The sequence below is a fragment of the Lissotriton helveticus genome, chromosome 5_1, assembly GCF_964261635.1.
Source record: "Lissotriton helveticus chromosome 5_1, aLisHel1.1, whole genome shotgun sequence".
Lineage (NCBI taxonomy): Eukaryota > Metazoa > Chordata > Amphibia > Caudata > Salamandridae > Lissotriton > Lissotriton helveticus.
In genome coordinates this window covers 1126311286-1126331610 of record NC_136065.1, presented here as the reverse complement: position 1 = coordinate 1126331610, position 20325 = coordinate 1126311286, and positions in this window count along the sequence as shown.

The following is a 20325-nucleotide window of genomic DNA, read 5'->3' as shown; positions in this document are numbered from 1 at the left end:
GCTAAACTTGGTTGCATTGGTACCGCGCAGGAGCGCTATATACTTGGTTGTTTGTTACCGCGCAGGTGCGCTATAGACTTGGTTGTTTCTTACTGCGCAGGAGGGCTATACTTGGTTTGCACTATCACCGTGCAGGAGCGCTATACTTTGTTTGCACTATCACCACGCAGGAGCGCTACATATTGTTTGCACTATCACCGCGCAGGAGCGCTATACTTTGTTTGCACTATCACCTCGCAGGAGCGCTATACTTTGGTTGGTTATTACCGCGCACGGAGGCTTGCCTTGGTTTTCCTTTCTCCATCGGAGCATGCATGATTTCCTTGGTTCCGGGATCTACATGAGCCTTGGTGAGTTTGTGGATAAGGTGATTCTTCCTGCATGTGTTTAGAGGTCTACCCCGAAGCGGGATGTGTGGTCTTATCCTAATTGGGTCTTTCCTGTCTCCCCAGTCATATCAAGATCCTTACCAGCTCCACAACCACCAAGGCCTCTTCGTTCCTTTTTGGCTCCCTTCCCTGGTTCCATCTCATCCCTGCTGGGTGCCACTCTCCGCACGGGTCAAGTAGGTACAGGGGCGGTGGCTCTTGTCCTCTCCGCGGAATCGCTTCACAAGCAAAGGTGAGTCTTGTGGGGCAACCCGACAATAACCAATCACAATCACAATTTACACAGAGAACATATCCACTTTATATCTGATCAGCAGTGGTAGAGTGCCCAGAGTCCTAACTCCAACAAAAAAAGGGTCGGAAAAATAGGAGGCCAAAGGCAAAAGGTTTGGGGATAACACTGCAAAAAGGGTCAGGTCTAACAACCAACCAAAATAAACAGATCATCATCATAGTCAAAAACACATACCATCCCTCACTTATAATCCAGGAATACACTGAAGTTGCAAGTATGCATCCCCAGCCCCACCTTTGACGCAACATAGTGATTCTAGCCCCAACCCCATTTTCATTCCCCAAAAGAACAACAAGCAATGAATGACTACTCCCTGTCACAAAGGGTAATTTACCATTAACCATTAGCTTTTTTGTTCTTAACTCACCATCTAGCTACCTTAAAGATATATATATATAACTTCAATGGAGTGCTTAGTTTGTAAAACAATAAGTGCAGGGGCCTAGAGTTTTTGTTTAGAGATCCACATTAGTTGCTGTCAAAGGTCAGGGTGCCAAATACCAAGGCTGTGTAGTCTTGATTTCACCTTGTGCCTCTTTAATCCACCACAAAACACTCCCTGTCTCTTTATCTCACTCCTGCTTTCCCCGTTTGTAATGTTTAGCATGTTTATCTTCCTCCCTATGAAAAATAAGTGCTGGGCTTCAAAAATTAGAGCTGGTGGGCCCCATCTGCAACCTCTGGCTCTACGTACTGTTTTAAGGTATAAAGATGTGGACAGTAGCGGCTGCTGCCTAGAAGCAGCATGGGGCGGGCTGGTGGGAAAAGGGCAGGGGGGTCGGGTTTAAAAAAAAACTCCTTTCTGCCACCTCTCCTGCATCCAGGGCTCCCAGGCTCCCTTCAGCCAGTCACAAAGCTGCAATGCAGCATTGCGACTGGTTGGAGCACTGTGACACAGTGCTCAGCCAGGGGCTCGAGGGGGCGCATATACTTTATGCAGGGTGTAATGCAGCCTGCATGGTGAACACTAGAAATGCACATGACTGTTTTCAGCGGACCGAGAGGGCTGACCAAACAGTGTTCTACCACTCCTCCCCTGCTCTGCAGCCCCTCACCACCCCTCACGCAAGCTGCCACAGCAGGAGGACAAAATAAACTGATAATCACATAACGTTATTATCATTGTATTTTTTCCTTTCTTTTGCTGCTTTATGGCAGTGGGGCGATGATCCCCCGCATTAGCAGAGGAGCCAGCACTGGATGTGGATTTAGGTATCTATGGTTACCTATTAATCATTGTAACTTTATTTCAATCTATACACAGCTAAAAAAAAGTACAAACATGTAAGAATATATTCTTACTTTTATGATATAATGGTAGTAGTCGATATTCTGTGTATTATATTTTTATAAGCCAATATTTTTGTTGTTGATATACAATCCATTTCACTTTCCTTGTAAAGACATTTAGGGCTAGATGTAGGTAATTGAAATTTCCCGATTCTAAAATACCGAATTTTACAGATTTGGTATTTTAGAATCGGTAATTGGGATGTAGGTAAAAAATATGTATTGTTTACCGATTCGGTATAGTTCGGTATCCGCCATTCGGAATTTACCAAATCGGTATTTTCCGATTCAGTATTTAACAAATCGGTATTTACCGATTCGGTATTTACCGAATTGGTACTTCCCATTCAATCCTATAGGCCTTTTGGCCCATAGGAATGAATGGGAAATACCGATTCGGTAAATACCGAATCGGAAAGGAAAGAAAAGTGAAACTTAGGAGTCGGCCAATCAGGTGCTATCACCCACCCACTCCCAACCAGTAAATGGCTAAACTCATGCAGCTGGAAGTAATTAGAAGCTTCTGGAGAGGCAGTGAAGGCAGAGCTGAGTACCTGAGCCACAGGACACCTTTTGTGCTTTTAAAGTTTTAACATGGCAAGCAGCAGTAAAAAGGAGCTTCCAGAGAAGAAGAGAAAAATAAAATTTAGCACCATGGAGCTGCAGGTCCTCGTGGAGGTGGTTAAAGAACACCAGAAATTGTTTGGGAAGCAGTCCCTGACTGTGGCTGAATCTGATTTGGCTGGAAATACAGTTAAAGGTGAATGCTGTAGGAGTGACTCCAATGGACATAGATGACCTGAAAAAGAGGTGGTATGACCTCAGGAGCATGACTAAGAAGAAAATTGCAGAGCTCCACAAAGAGGCAAACAAAACTGGAGCAGGGAAGAACCGTGCACCTCCCCTGACTGAGCTGGAGGAGCTGGTGGGGTCCACCATTGAACCAGAGAGCGTCTGTGAACTGGGAGATGCAGACAGCTCAGCCAGAGCTGCCACCAGAAAATGGAAGACGCATGCACAGCAATCACCCCCACCCCATCACCTTCCCTTTCCCTATGTGGCAAAGTTTACCCCACTCCAGTAGAGGTAGCACTATACAGGAGTATTGCAATATGGGACATGTAGTCATTGAAAGACCTACCATGTCATACAGCACAGCAAGCAACAAGTTAGGCAAAACATATCAGTCATAATCAAGCTGAGGCAATATGTACAGTGTTTCAGTGAGAATAATTTAATTGTAAAAGCAGTGAGGCAGGAGCACAGAGCTAATGAACGCTTGTCTGTCCACAGGCGAGACATCTTGCAGGTGTACCAGGTAGAAGGAAGGCACTGCACCACAGAGGCTGACAGCCAGGAGGCAGGCACAAGTGCAGAGAATGTCACAGAGGACATTGGCGCATCAACACCACTGCCACCATCCCAAGACCTTGAAATGTCTCCACATCTGCAGGCATCCCCAGAACGTTCAGGATCCCCTCTGCTACTGTCCTCACCTGAACTGCCTGCGTCACTGCCGCAAACAACACCTGCACCTCACAAGAGCAGCAGGCATGCAGTTGCTCCACTGGTTGAAATGGAAACTTCAGCAGGTGAAATGGAGGGGGATGACACTCAAACCTTGGCTGGGGAAGGAAGCACTGCCATACATCAGTCCAGTGCAGAGGGTGCCCGTACAGGTACCGGACGCCGCAGGCCCAGAGATAGCAGTGCTGCACAACATGTGAAGGGTCCCAGTGTCTTCCGTGGGCTGGAGGGTAGCATGGTAAAGATTCAAAGAATGCAGGGGAAGGCCATCCAGTCTGTGCAACGCCAGATCAGGCACCTGAATACAAATATGAAAAACATAGGGAAGGGCATCAGTGCACTGGTTGATGAAAACAAAGAGATGGCATCAGGTATGAGGGAGATGGCTGCAGGGATGTGGGAGATGGCCAACGGTGTGCGGGGCATGACACAATCGGTGCAGCTTCTGTGCACTAAACTGGACCAGGACAGGTTAGCAAGGCGCAAGGACAGGCAGCTTGCGCAGCAACAAACTTAGGCAATGAACTGCCTGGCCACAGCCACTTGCCTTCTATGCAGACGATGCATCAACATGCAAGAGGGACTAACACACAGCAGCAATGAGGTGTCTAGGGGCCTTGCAAGGGTGACCAGTGCTGTAGAGGTGCTGATTAATGCATAGACAGCACAAACTGCTACTCTGGATGTACCGGAAAGTGAGGAAAGCACCAGTAGGAGCAGCATGACAAGTCCCCTTGTTGTTGAGACACGGAGGAGCAGCAGGCGCCATGGTGAGCCAAAAGCCCAAACACCCAGTGAAGACAGCCAGCCACTTTCCTCTGGCACTGGTAGGCGTGGCCGGAAATGACTTGTACAACCCACACACCATGACCTTAAATGGGGAAGTGAGTCATGACTACCATAATTAACTGGATGACATTTGTGTTGCACATGTGTGCTTTTGAGTACCTGCGTAGTGCCAAATATTAAACTACGTTGGGTGCATACTCCACCTGCCTGTGTCTCTTTAATTACTCAAAAAAAGTTCTGTGTGATCTCTGCCCGTCTCTGTCTGCCATCAGTTGGTGTCGCAACTCCTGCTGTGTTTGGTTCAGGCAGTGCATGTTCATCATCGTGGTCCTCATAGTCGCTCAATTCCACCTCTGTGCTCTTCTTTGTAGCAAGGTTGTGCAACATTGCACAAGTAGCAATTATCTTACAGCAGATGATTGGTGAGTACTGCCGTGCCCCTCCACTTTTGTGGAGGCAGTGGAACCTGCTTTTTAATAGCCCAAAGGTGCGCTCCACAACATTCCTAGTGGATTTGTGTGCCACGTTGTATCGTCTCTGACTGGGGGTTGAAGGGTTGAGGTAGGGTGTCAGGATGAATGAGCGGACGGCATATGCACTATCCCCTATTTGTAAATGAGAAAGCCATTACTCACATGCACACATACACATACCTCTACAATATCTATCAGGGTGTATCACAGTGTTTTACCTAGCAGGTATCCTTCGCCAAATTCCCCCGCTGTAAGGCATGTGTAGATCCCACTGTTCTGAAAGATGTAGGACTCGTGGATACTTCCTGGGAACTTGGCCACAATATCTGTGATTATGTTGTTGGCATCACAGATTACCTGTACATTGATAGAGTGGGTTGACTTCCTGTTTCTGTAAATATACTCTGTGGCAACAGGTGAGCATATAGGGATGTGGGTGCCATCAATACAGCTGATGAAGTGTGGGAAATGTGCAATTTGATAAAAGTCAGTCTTGGTCTTCAGCAGTTCCACGTGTGTGTTAGGGAAGCAGATGTAATGATGCATCCTCTGCATCATGGCCTCTAGGAACTTCCTGAAGAAACGGGACAGGCAGCTCTGAGACACCGCACCTACCACAGCAATCACCCCCTGGTAACTCCCAGATGCAAGCAGGTGTAGGCTACAGAGCACCTGCACATAGGGTGAGATGGCATGCGCCCTTGGGGTCGGGTGCTCCAAAAGTGGGTGCAGGTTCCTGATCAAGTCCAGGATGGTTTGGGGGTGTAGCTTGTACCTTTGCAATATCTCTGTCTCAGTGAGTTTGAATAGCGTTATCCCTTGTCTTTAGACTTGCTCCTCCCTTCTCCAGACTCTCTCTCCTGCTGCCTGTAGCTGTAGCCGCCTTGCTATCACGTAGAATGCCGCCATTCTGGTCACACTGTTGCATTTTGAGGCCTTTTTTATAGCCTGCACCTGGTTACCACCTGCTTTCAATCCATGGTAAATACCGTCTCTTAAATACCAAATTTCATGAAATTCGGTATTTTAGTAGTTTCCTACATCTCAAAACTCATTTTTTACCATTTCTTATTTACCGATTCCGATTCGGTAGATTCGGATTCAGTAAATTCCGATTCGGTAAATTACCGGCTCATATTTAACGAATCAGTCTTTTTTGGGCCCCTACATCTCAATATCCAAATACCGGTCGGTAACGGACGAAATTCGGTATTTTCGTCCGTTACCAACCGGTATTTGGCTACCTACATCTGGCCCTTAGTGTTGTATTTCCTAATGTGGGGTGTCTGGGAGTGATGCATAATTTCATGGGAGTTCTGGTTATCTCCTCTTTGTAAAATCGAAATTGTATTGTATGTTTTCGAATATGTGGAAATTTTAGGATTTGGCATAAACCCTTTGAAAATCCTGTCAGGCCTGTTATATGTGAACAGTGACCATGCGGAGAATCATGCTAAATTTGTTTCAATATATTTGAAAGTTTTCTGATAATATCAGTGAGATGGATTTATCACTGAAGAAGTTCACAAGCTATTTTTGGTTCCCAGAATGTCAGTATTTTTCTGTCAAAGAACGGTAGACTTTAGAGGCAAAGCAAACCCTTCCCAGGAGGGGCAAGCACCTTGAGCTTCCAGCCCCTGCATGCAACCTATGCACCCCAAACTTCCTTTATTCCACAAATCACTCCATTTGTTGCTGTTGCAAAAGGCCGCAGATTTTATTGACATATTGTCATATACAAACATGTCATGTCATGTCATAATCATTTCAATCAATCATGTAATTCTTGTATCCTTGCAAAATATTGACAGCACAACCCTTTTTTGACAGTGTCCAGAGCGAATGCCCCCCCCCCCTCAGTGGGTCTATCCCTTTTTGCGGCCTCTATGCTACACCTTGCTGCCAAGTGTTGAGGGCGGCGCTCATGCCTGGCCCTGGCTGCTAGAGCCGTGTCTGCCCTCTGCTGCCCCAGGCTGACCTGTCACCTGCTCCCTGTGCCCCTGCCGTAAGGCATCCCAAGGACACGGGTTTGAGCGGCTCCTCCTTGGCTATTCAGCTCTGACTGCTGTCCCTCTGTGCTGTCTCTGCCCTGCCTGAGCTCTACCTCTGCCTGCGGTTATGAAACCCGGATTTCAGACGTGGGTGGGCGGGTCAACGGTGTAGGCACATGTTCTTGGTGGGGGCCCCTTAAGTCCTGGTGCGCCCTCAGGGGGCCCCTGCCTATTGGCTCATTTGAACCATGCAACCCAATCCGTGCCTGGCGATTTCTTGTCCGCTCATTGCCCCCCCCCCCCCAGTAGGGATTTCCCGCAGGCCCCTCAGAGGTCCGGCTTCGACTCCCCGGCCCTCGTCTCTATTTGTTGATAGTGTCACTAAACATAATTCCTAATAACCAGGGCCAGATTGCCCGTTAATTTCATTGGGCATTTCCCGGTGGGCTGGAGCATTTGGAGGACAGCTTGTGAAGGCACAGGGCCGTTCTGCCACCTCTGCCACTTTCTCCATTCCCTATGGCGCTCACAGCTGGCACAGTGGGTACCTTAGATGAGAGAGAGGGAAATGAGAGGAGATAAACAGAGATACAGAAATGAGAGTGTGCATGGGAGCAAGGCTGATTTTAACATCTTTGCCTGGTATCCTTTTGGTTCCCCGTCCGGCCCTGTTAATAACACCAGTGCATATGCAGAAGGAAATGCAATGTAAAAAGCATCACTACCGGCCCAGAGAATTCGGAAGAGTACTTTTGACACCCAAGAAATCACTGACCAGTTGCTCGGACATAGCAGGATTGTGTGGATAATTTGTTCGCTCATCCCTCTGAGCTGCGTTTTACTACAAGAGGGAGAGGCTAATGAAATAATCTCTCCCCAAGTCATAGGCCCGAGCAGTTGTGGCGCCTCTTACTATAGGTATCTGCGAGTGTTTCTTTGGAGTTCTGTGTTTTTCTTCAGTTGTTATCAGAGGTTACAGTGGGCTTCCTTTTTGAAGCTGATGTGGTATAGAGTGAGGAGCGATTTTTTACAGGAAGGTGTTATTGTTTGCTAGTGTGGAGTAGTTGTGTGTTAGGTATTGATAATGTCGACATTCACATAAATGCAGCCATTTCGATGAGCCTCGTGGACGTTTTTTTCATACTACCCTATAGAATGTTATGCAGCTGTCACATTTCCACCCACACTGAGCTTTGGTATTTTGGAGACAGTCTGAGAGGAGCTCATGTCCTGTATGTTCTCATCTTGCTGATTGGGTCATGTTGGCCTTCATGTCTCCTTCACCAGATGTGAAAGCTCTCCTATAATGTGAAGCAATAGAGCTGCATTATTTGCTTTCTGGGTATGCTAAAAACATGCAAGCACATCTGCTCCTGTCAGGTTTGCCTTCTGTTATAAGCAGAAAAAGTGGTTGCCACTCAGTAGAATATTGTGTCTGGAGCAAAGTCTGCCGCTTCTGGTTAGTTCAATGCAGTTTCCTCTTCCATTATATATAATTTCACAGGCTCCTATATAGTTTTGATAGTTATGCAGCACTGTACGTGGCTTTACGTATTAGCAAAATAAATAGTATGCTATTCCAACGGGATAGTTTGTATTTCTGGCCACGCAAAGATGCAGGAAAACAAATATCGAACCACTGTATTGCCCTGCATGAGCACAACCTGGACATTTATATAAATGGGCTGCAGCTTTTCAGGGCCATTTTAACTTTGTGTTGGCGGATGCACAACAATAGGGCTCGCTGTGTATTACATCACTGCAGTTCATGCCAGTTTTTTTTTTAACTAGCCCTTTGAAATATTCACCCAACAATGCTTACTAGATGGAGCAATGCACGAGGGCCTAAAACAGATGGAATTGACGGCATTCGGTCCTTTGGCAAGGAAAGTGTATCAATAAAACTCACGTACTGGGTGACTGAGAACCTGCAGTGGTGTGCCAAATCCTTCTCTCGAGACTTGGGGGGAATCTGTACCCAGTATGGAGTACACTGCACACAGGAAAGGAAACTGCGCCAAGGGTTGTTCGAAAAGTAATATGTTCCAACACACCATTAGTGTGCTCATGGCGTGAAATGCCAGCAGATGGAAAGGGTGCCCCGTGCTACTTAATATGCAAACAGCTGCATCCGACACTTCATCTGTAATCTTTGGAGATTCTTTCAGAAAGGCCTCTGAAGCATAAAGAGACATTGTAATCTATCAAAAATAAAAACTTAGGAAGACATCGATAGCATTAGCCTGTAAGTCTCTTTAAATGTCAGGGTTTAGTTTGATAACATATTAAGTAATTCGTCCCTCCTTACTAGTCTCACCAGCTCTCTGGAAATGGGCTTATTTCAATATTTGAGCTGCGTTCGCGTATGTGTGAGTTTATCGCAATATAAGGCACCAACAGTTCATTTTGTCGAGAAAAAACAAGTTAAAAACGTACTGCCACACATGGTACCACAAACTCGTGTATGGCAAATGTAACTTGGTCCATGCATAAAGCAAGGTATTCAGTGGAGCAGTCCAACATCTCAACGTTGGGTTCAATATCGTTGGGCAATGGAGGTGATAAGAGTTTTTTTTTATTAAAATGTTTTGCATTGTATACACATTAACATGTGTCCATGCACATATATTAACTGTGTATTTTTACGTTTAGATTGACCATAGGTAATGTAGTCCTGTGTTTAAAATAGCTAAGTTCTGGTTTCCATCTTGTTTCATATCACGTGTACTTCTTTCTTCCTAAGAGTATCGGACTCCGCATTTACCAATGTCCTTGTTTTCATTCTCATGTCAAATTCTTTCCCTTATCCAATACCTTTAGAATGTTTTAACAAGCTGCTACAGTGCAACTGCAGAGGACAGGCTGGTCCAATGTATCTTGACATGTTGCAGAGAACTGTAAGTTTGAAGGTCGGTTAGAGATACTTCATTTTGGAGGAGCTCGAGAAAATAATGAGCTTAGATTATCTCTGTGTGTCTTAAAATGATTGGAACTTTTAATGGGAAACATATGTAGGTGTATCAAATGTCAGAATTGTATGATTTAAGCTAGTGCAATGTAAAAAAGAGCTCAGAGTCACCCCTAAACTTAACCGAGTAGGGTGCTCTTTTTATGGGAGAAATGAGTCTAATTATTCTTTTTCGTTTTTTAAGTTCAAAATAATTTTATTAAAGATAATATAAGATAATAACACAAGTAATGAAATTATCATGTAGTCAACGCATGGTATACAATACAGAGAATACATAGACTACAAAAGAAGTATGGTTCAAAGCATAAAAAGGCTATGAAAAAGAAATGAGTTTAATTATTCTTTTTCGTTTTGAGACAACTTTATATTGATTTTTCTTTCAATTACATGACTTTGATTAGTTTGAGCTTCATAGTCACCTAATGCATTCATTTATTGATTATTGATTGATACAAATTTTATGATTTTGAGTTAATACGTTTTAAAAAACCTTTACGGTTTGAAAACAATCACCCTCTGCCTTCCTTGAGGAGCTTAATGTGCTTCACATTATTTAAGTGTGTGAATTTGATGACTAGCCTTAGTTGTGGATTTTGATTCATCCGCTTTTTTGACGCTCGAATTTGCACAAAATGAGCATAGCAACAGAGGTGAAAAGATTATAACTATCAAGGTGAATATGTAAAGGTAAAGTAGTTGCATTACTTCATATATTCAAAAAAGGGGTTTCGGAGTACGATGCTAATACCTAAATAGCACTGCAGTAGTTACAGAACAAATATAAATATAAATATATATATATATATATATATATATATATATATATATATATAAAATCCACAAGAGTTACCCCAACAGAAGAGCCCACACACAGGTTTCTTGTTGCTTACTCGATTTTTAATGAAGGCTGCATCAATGAAGGTTGAAAACACTCAACAGCATGCTCGTAACTGCCTGATGCATTTCGTGACCTTTCACTTCTTCAGAGACATTTCAAACAGGATTTGCGAGCCTTGGGTGCTCCTACATTTTAACTCGATATCCAGCCCCCAGTGGGCGTGGCCAACTGCATGGCCTGCTGGAATCTGTAGTCACCAAAAGAAATAACGCTCATGTGAGCTGGCACACAGTCCTGTAATTGTTCATGATTTTTATCCACAGTGGGTTGCTTGGCCGTGTTTACCTTGATTGTGCATATTCCAGCCTTCTTTATGAAGCACCTGTCCCAAAGCGCACTCGCCGCTCGTGGCGTTGCACAGGTCCGTTGTGTCTCGGCGGGGCTCTCCTACGGCTGGGCCAGCCGTTAAATACAAAATCCACAAGAGTTACCCCAACAGAAGAGCCCACACACAGGTCCCAAAGCGCACTCGCCGCTCGTGGATATCGAGTTAAAATGTAGGAGCACCCAAGGCTCGCAAATCCTGTTTGAAATGCCTCTGAAGAAGTGAAAGGTCACGAAATGCATCAGGCAGTTACGAGCATGCTGTTGAGTGTTTGCAACCTTCATTGATGCAGCCTTCATTAAAAATCGAGTAAGCAACAAGAAACCTGTGTGTGGGCTCTTCTGTTGGGGTAACTCTCGTGGATTTTGTATTTAACGGCTGGCCCAGCCGTAGGAGAGCCCCGCCGAGACACAACGGACCTGTGCAACGCCACGAGCGGCGAGTGCGCTTTGGGACAGGTGCTTCATAAAGAAGGCTGGAATATGCACAATCAAGGTAAACACGGCCAAGCAACCCACTGTGGATAAAAATCATGAACAATTACAGGACTGTGTGCCAGCTCACATGAGCGTTATTTCTTTTGGTGACTACAGATTCCAGCAGGCCATGCAGTTGGCCACGCCCACTGGGGGCTGGATATCGAGTTAAAATGTAGGAGCACCCAAGGCTCGCAAATCCTGTTTGAAATGCCTCTGAAGAAGTGAAAGGTCACGAAATGCATCAGGCAGTTATGAGCATGCTGTCGAGTGTTTTCAACCTTCATTGATGCAGCCTTCATTAAAAATCAAGTAAGCAACAAGAAACCTGTGTGTGGGCTCTTCTGTTGGGGTAACTCTCGTGGATTTTATATATATATATATATATATATATATATATATATATATATATATATATATATATATATATATATATATATATATATATATATATTAGCTACTGGCGGTCGCCAGAAGGTAGTTATAGTTAGGACCTATTTTCCATAGGAAATCTGCAACATTCTATTCCCAATATCTTTGGCGCTGACTGACTACCTTCGCGAAATGTTTAAAACTCGTGGGGTGCTCCAGTCCGCTCCTATCCTGAAAGTTTGGGGGTGATTCGTCAAGTGGGGCTGAGAAAAAACGGGGGTTCCAAAACGCGTGTTCCCCATGTTATTTCCCATAGGAAATTGTAGCCACAGCTATAGCCCGAACTGCTGAACGAAATTACACCAAATTTTGCAAAACGGTAGCCATTGGTTCAGAAAGCGCCCTTTTTTTTAAAATGGTGTAAATCCGTTCAGTAGTTCCTGAGAAATTCAAAAAATAGTGGTGTAAAAATCGGTTTCCCACAGGAAATTTTAGACACTGTTATAGCAAAAACTGTTGAACGGAATTACACCAAATTTCGCAAAAAGTTACTGCTTGGCTCAGAAAGCTACCTTTTTAAAAATGGTGTAAATCTGTTCAGTAGTTTTTGAGAAATGAAGGAATAAAGATAGTGATATTTTTGGCCGCGCAGGATCCGCGCACCCTCCCGATCATAAGCTTTATGCTAATTGGCTGTCAACACTCCAAACCAGGAAGTGTTGGCAGCCATCTTGTTCTTTGGTAGCAAGAAATCAGTCAAACTAAGGCACTTAACATACAAAAGGGGGCAGGGTAGAAACAACCTGACCCCTAAGCCTGCATAGAGGGTCCCACAAGGACCCCTAAAGCCCAAGAATTATTTTTTTTTTTTTACAAATCGGCAAAATCTGCGCAGGGTACACGGATCCTGCCTAGAAAAAAAAAGCCCAGGCTCCCGTGCTTCGTTGCTATTTAGCCCCAAGGGGGGCCAAGTCCCGGGGGCAATGTTGTTATATAATGGGGGCCCAGAGGGGTACCCCAGCCCCGGGGACCGACATTAGAAAATTATGTGTGGGGGGCTTACAGCAGCCCCGGGGACCGCCACCTTCTGGTGCTTTGTAATTAAATGGGTGGGGGGCTCAAAGGCCCCCCCAAGCCCCGGGGACCACCACCATCCGGGGCTTTGTAAATTGTGGGAGGGTGGCCGCGTGGCTCACCTCCTGGAGCCTTGTTGTAGCCCTAGGGACCGCCACCCCCCAGGGCCGGCTCCTGCAGTGTCCCAGGTTGCCTGTCCCGGGGACACTGTAGTTTGCTATGGCAAGGCGGGAGCCTCGCGGCTCCTTCTCTCTCTTTCAAAATGCAAACCAAATTGCTTTTCCACACGGGGAGCTGCATCTTAGCAGCTCCCCATGTGGAAAAGCAATGCCGGCTCCCGAGGGATTGGGGCCAGCCCGGGGGATGGGGTCCAATGAGCTAAAAGGGTATACATCCATTACAACGCATTTTTTACAACGCAATACCATCACCACGCATCTTTTACCACGCAAATACTTTTACCACGCATACATTCCCAACGCATACTTTTACAACGCAAATATTATTACAACGCATGTACTTTACAACGCATTATTTTGTTTATTAATATTTATTTTTGTTTATTAATAATTTTATTTATTTAATATTTATATTTATTTATTTATATTAATATATTTACATTTTTAATACTCGAGTATTAATTTTGCAAACATGTATTAATTAAAATTATATTTATTTAAATCATAATTTAATTATTTAAAATTCAAGTATTAATAATTAATTTATTTAATATTTATATTTAAAACTCAAGTATTATTAAATTATTTATTTAATATTTAAATATATTTATTTATATTATTATATTTAAATTTTAAATACTCGAGTATTAATTTTGCAAACATGTATTAATTAAAATTATATTTATTTAAATAATAACATATTTATTATTTATTTATTTATTTAATATTTATATTTATTTATTTATATTAATAAATTAAAATTTGTAATGCTCGAGTATTAATTTTGCAAACATGTATTAATTAAATTATTAAAATTATATTTATTTAAATAATAATTTAATTATTTAAAATTCAAGTATTAATAATTAATTTATTTAATATTTATATTTAAAACTCAAGTATTATTAATTTATTTATTTAATATTTAAATATATTTATTTATATTAATATATTTAAATTTTAAATACTCGAGTATTAATTTTGCAAACATGTAATAATTAAAATTATATTTATTTAAATAATAATTTATTTATTTAAAACTCAAGTATTAATAATTTATTTATTTAATATTTATATTTATTTATTTAAATTAATATGTTTAAATTGTTAATACTCGAGTATTAATTTTGCAAAGATGTATTATTTAAAAATATATTTATTTAAATAATAATTTAATTATTTAAAACTCAAATACTAATAATTTCTTTATTTAAAATTTATATTTATTTATTTATATTAATATATTTAAATTTTTTATATATCTCTAGTTCATTGATTTATTTTATTTATAAATAATAGAATATTTAAAAAAAGTCAGTATGAAATAAGTTAATATATTTTGGTATTAATTTATGTTATTTTATTGATATTCTATTTAATTTTTAAGTACTTAAATATAATTTTTAAAAAATAATTATAAATAAATTTAAAATATGTTTAAAAAAATATTGTTTATAATTTAAAATTAAAAAAGAAATGTTTGTAATATTAAGCAATATTTTATGATAATTTAACATTAATAAATTGATTAAAAATATATTTGAAATTTTGGTTCCCACGGTTTAACATTGTTTCCTATGGTAGGAATTGTCCTTCATTTATTTCAATGAAATTGCATATAGGTCCCGCGATACAGTTAAAGGATGATTAAATGAAGAGGATAGAGTGAGAAAAGAAAGAAAAAGAAGCTAGAAAACAGGTAAGGAGACATTATAGTTAATATATATACAATAAAGTTTATTAATAATAAACAGTAAAAATAAATGTAAACAAACAACAGAGGCAGAAATTAATTTGGAAATTTTTTATTTAAAAAAATATATTTTTGTATGAAAGTACTTTTTTTATTACATTTATTACATATTTTTTTAATTTTTTGCACCACTCGTACAATTTTTTAACAATAAAACAAACTTATATTATTCTGCAAATAAAGTAGTCCCTTGTTGATCGTTGTAGGCAGCCATGACGTCATGACGTTGAATTGCGCGTTGGCGGGCATTTTGAAGAGCATCGTTGGAGGAAGCAGCAGGAAGCAGATCTGCGTCCAGGTAGGAAACTTTTTAAACTTTATATTAAACTAAAATATTTATCATGGAATACATTTATTGTAAGGGAAGAATAAGTCGAGGTTGTTCTTTAAAAAAAATGTAAATGAACTTAAAAATGCATGTCGCTAATCATATAACGAGAATATGTCTAAGTCGGGTTCCGTGTTAAATAAAACGATATGTATATTCAGTACATTACATTTTAAATATGTAAATAGATGTTTACGTTTATGCAACTTGTATATGCTTTATATTTATGCTGCATTTATTTTTGAACAATTGTATGTATAAAAATGCATTTTTGAATGTACCAAAACATTTCGGAAAATCAAAGAGAGTAAATCGAGGTTAATTTATTGTTTTGAAAAGCTTCAATGACAAAGTATGATTGATATTGTTTTGATTTAGGCAAATGGATTGTGTATTTGGTTCGTGTTTTTTGAAAACGGAAAAATAGCTTAGTAAACGTTGTTGGAATTTGGTTGATTTCGGTGCTTCAAGTTGGAAGATAGAAAGTTATGTTTCTTTGTCTTGGATTTATTTTTGGAGAGCGTTTATGATTGAATTATTTGAGAGATGTTATTATCAGAATGAGATTGATTTTGGGAAATATGTGTCTGTGATTTTCTAAATGATTTGGAATAGTTATTGATTTAAGACAATATTTGTTAAATATTATGCATATTATTATTTTTGTAATGCGATAATATTTTACAATAATATGCAAGCATTGACATCATCTGAATAATATAGAATACTATGGGGTCGATTCCGATCCGGTAAAATAATCCGGCGTACGAATCGTATCCGGAGCCGTTTCCGTACGACTCGTACAGACGCCGTACGACCGGACGATTCCGATCCCGATCGGCCGACCCGTACGCGATTCGTACGGTTCACGTCGATTCGTACGGAAAATCGCGCGCTCACCTACACATCGTACGGCGCGTACCCCCCATGATCGCAGGGGTACGCGGCGTACCCCTCTGGTCATGCGGGGTACGTGCCGTACACCCAGCGTACATGGGGTACGTGCCGTACGCCCACTGTACATGGGGTACGGTGCGTACCCCATGTACGCTGGGTGTACGGCGCGTACCCCGCATGACCACAGGGGTACGGCGCGTACCCCTGCGATCATGGGTGGTACGTGCCGTACCCGGGGGGGGGCCTTCCGTACCTGTTTCGGCGCGAACTCTGCGTTTACGACTGTTTTCGGCTCCCGTAGGAAAAGGGTCGTACGGCGCGTACCCGACACGGATCGTACTTGCTGGGTCGTAAAAACATGCCGCGATGTCGCGTACTGCGGGTTCCGAGTGAGATTCGTACGGAGATTTGAGTCGTACGGAGTCCTGTACGACTCGTACGGAGTTCGGCACCTAGTACGGATCGTACTTCATCGTACGTACGGGACGTCTACGGATACGATTCGTACGGGGAAACAACTCTCCGTACGACCATTCGGAGCGCATTTTACCGGATCGGAATCGACACCCATGTGTATAATTTGTTTGAAAAATTGTAGTTTCAAATTTTTTGAAAAATAAATTTCCAATCTGTTGAGAAAAAAATGTTTAGCCAATGTTAGAAAAAAATGTCTTCGATAATTTAGGACATCTTTGAATATAACAACCTTTTAAAAAATATAATCCATTTGCCATTACAAAAAGGATCTTTGTAGAAGCTTTATTAAAACAATTTTTGGAGAAATAGGAAAGAAAAGAAGAGTTTACAGATTTTATCAAGAATGCATTTTTAAAAAATCCAATAGTAAAAAAAAAATAATAATTTTTCCTAACTAAATGGAATCTTCACTAAATAGAAGAAAAACACTCAAAAAAATAGTATTATAGAGTGTAAAAATATTTGAGTAATAGAAAGAACCCGGACTTCTTTTTGGAAAAAATAAATTTTTAAAAAAATTAAAAGGCAAATTTCAATTTTTATGAGGAATTAATTTTGGAGCAAAGCAGGAAAGTAATGTCTTAATAACAACTAAAAAGAGAGAATGTTTGCAAGATTTTCCAAGTAATCCAAAGCCACGCACAACGAAAACTGTTGCAGTACCGCCAATAGTCGTTCAGACATTTCCTTTGTTTTTTGAGTAATCCGTGAGTTTAGTTTACCTGTGAGAGTTTGAGAAATTCTCATTTCTTGGAAACTTTGCTCCTTCTTCAAAGTTTCCAAAAAAGAGTAGAAATTAGGGTGGTGTTTGCCAATTACATGGTTGAAGGAGTTATGCCATCCCTCTATGGCATTATTTGTTTTAGCCTCTCCCTGTAAGCAACTCGAATAACAGTTCCACCACTCCACATGAAAACCTGGCTTCCTCCTGCGACCCGATCTGCTTAGGTGTCCAATCCATGTGTCTTCCATATAATTTAGAATAGGTGCCAATATTTCTTCATTACTTAAATAATACTCAGATTCTACAATGGCAGTGTAGTATTCGTCTACACTTTCGGGAGGGACAAAACAAAGAGCAGTTAATTTTTTTATTTCGACTTGTAGTTTGCTGTTTGATGAATATTCTGTAACAAGGGGTGTTTTTTGTACTTTACGCCAGAATGCCTGGGAAAAATGGAAAAAACACCCCTGAATTTGGGTATCCGTGTACATTTTGGAGATCACATTGATCATGCTCAATTCAAAATCAATAATTATTTTCCTAGGACTTTGGTGAGTTTTGGATTTAATAACAGACAAAAATTCTGTGTATGTTGCAGAAGTTTTATCAGGCAGCAAACTATATACTAGGGGGATTACACTATTGTTAATTTTAGCATGTGTTGTATAAATTTGGGTGAATGGATGGGGTGTGCTTTTAAATGTCCCATCCATCATCCAAATTTCACTGCTTTCTAGTTTTACAAGGTTACGGGGAGTACTAAATATTAATATACGTTTCTGAGGGTTTTCATTGTCGTGCAAAAGGAAAGATTCATCAGAAAAAGATATAGTAAGCTCATGAGGTATAACTATGTCTGAAAAGGTATGTGGTGTATTAGTTTGGGTATTACTTGCCTGCTTTTGTCGTTGAATTATTCTACGCAAATTATGGATGGTAGGCATATTACTTGCTATATGTGTAGGGACATGTTGAGCAACCTCTCTTAAAATTGTTCCTGTGGAATCATTGGAGGTGCTTGCCATTACTTTCATCTCATTTACTGTTTCCCTTACATCAACCTCCGTTGCAGAGGCAGAGTGGTTATGGTCAGTTGTTCTTACAATATTTTTCATCAACCGTTACCGCTCTGCCACTGCAACGGGTTGAAAAGTAATTCACGCACCTCCAATGATTCCTTGTTAAACTTATTCTTTCCCTACAATAAATGTATCCTCCATGATTTAAGAGTCGGTTTCCTTTTCGGGACATTATAACATTTGCAGTTGGATGAGTAGTCATGTTCTAAAAGAGAAAAAAAAGAGTTTCTATGAAATTTTGTGTATTTATAAAAATTATAATTATTTTTACAACATTTAGCTTTCATACTACAGCATTTTATGAGAAGTATGAATGGTGAGTAATATGTTTAGAGATTGTTGCTAATTTACAAATGCATTATTTATTCAGTGTTACAATATTTACTCATTTATTTTTAAGATTCAAGACTTTCTAAAATGTTGCACTTTTCCCAAAAATGGAATAGTATCTAATACATATACACTTTTAACCACTTTAATGAATGCATTCTTTACTTGGAGTATTAATAGTAATTGATAGCCTCAGACTATCCAGCACTTTCCCTACTGCGGCACTTACTTGGAGTTGGAATAGTATTTAATACCCTTACACTATCCAGCACTTTCTCTACTGCAGCACTTACCTGGAGTTGGAATAGTAATTAATACCCTTACACTATCCAGCACTTTATTTATTCATTTATTTATTTTATATTCTTATAAAGCGCCAGATTAGACTCCCGAAGGGGTATCTCCGCGCTATTGCTGTACCACAAATTTGTGCAATTACGAGAGAGTGGTTAATATAGGGTAGCGAGGCAGGGAAGTAATTTATTTGTCAGAATACAGATACGTTTTTAAATTCTTCCGAAAACTCAGATGGCTGGAAATTGACCTGAGTTCTTGAGGCAAAGAATTCCAGAGTGTTGGGCCGGCGTAAGCTAATGCACGGCCACCTTGTCTGGTCTTCTTTACTCTTGGTATCTGCAGGAGCTGCTGTTGGCTGGAGCGCAAGTGTCGTCCCGGGATGTAGGGCTGGAAGATCTTAATCATATATTTCGGGCCCTCCCCTATCATGCTCTTGTGAATGGTGCATAAGATCTTAAATTGGACTCGCTTCCTAACTGGAAGCCAGTGGAGTCTCATCAGCAGGGGACTGGAAGGGGTCCTGGCTGGAGCATTCAGGACAACCCTTGCTGCTGTGTTTTGAATTATTTGCAATTTACTGAGCTGCTCCTCGTTAGCTCCGAGGAGCAGCCCGTTGCAATAATCCACCCTGCTGATGACCAGAGCCTGCACGAGCGTTTTTCTGTGATGATCTGGTATATAGGGAAAGACTCGTCTCAGCATCCCGATAGCCCGGAAACAGGTACCAGCAACCTGGTTGACATGTCCCTTAAAAGTAAGTTGCTGGTCAAAGAGCACACCCAGGTTCCTGATGGAGCTCTTGGGAGTGGGGACAGGGCCTAGCTCCACGGGCCACCAGTCAGATGACCAATATGTTGCCGCTTGTCCAAAACACATAACCTCCGTTTTCCCCACATTGCACTGCAGACGGTTAGTTGACATCCAGTCTGCTATGGCTCTCATACCATCTGCAAAGGATCTTTTTATTGCAGATGTGAGAGTTTTAAAAGGGAAAAGGAGTTGGGTGTCGTCAGCATACGACACCGGGGTGAACCCGAAAGATCTGGCTAAGTTGGCTAGGGGTGCCACATACACATTGAAAAGTGTAGGACTAAGGCATGAGCCTTGTGGCACTCCCTTATTGAGCTCCCTTAGTGTGGATTTGTGGGAGCCCAGCCTAACTTCTTGGACACGACCAGTCAAAAAGCTCCTCAACCAAGTCAAAGCCTCTCCCACCACACCCACCTCACCTAGGCGGTCAAGAAGCACTGTGTGAGACACCGTATCGAAAGCGGCGGAAAGGTCCAACAGCACCAGAATCACGGAGCTGCCCTCATCCAGTGCCATTCTGATGTTATTGGTCACTGTCTGAAGGGCTGATTCTGTGCTGTGGTTTGGCCTGAACCCAGATT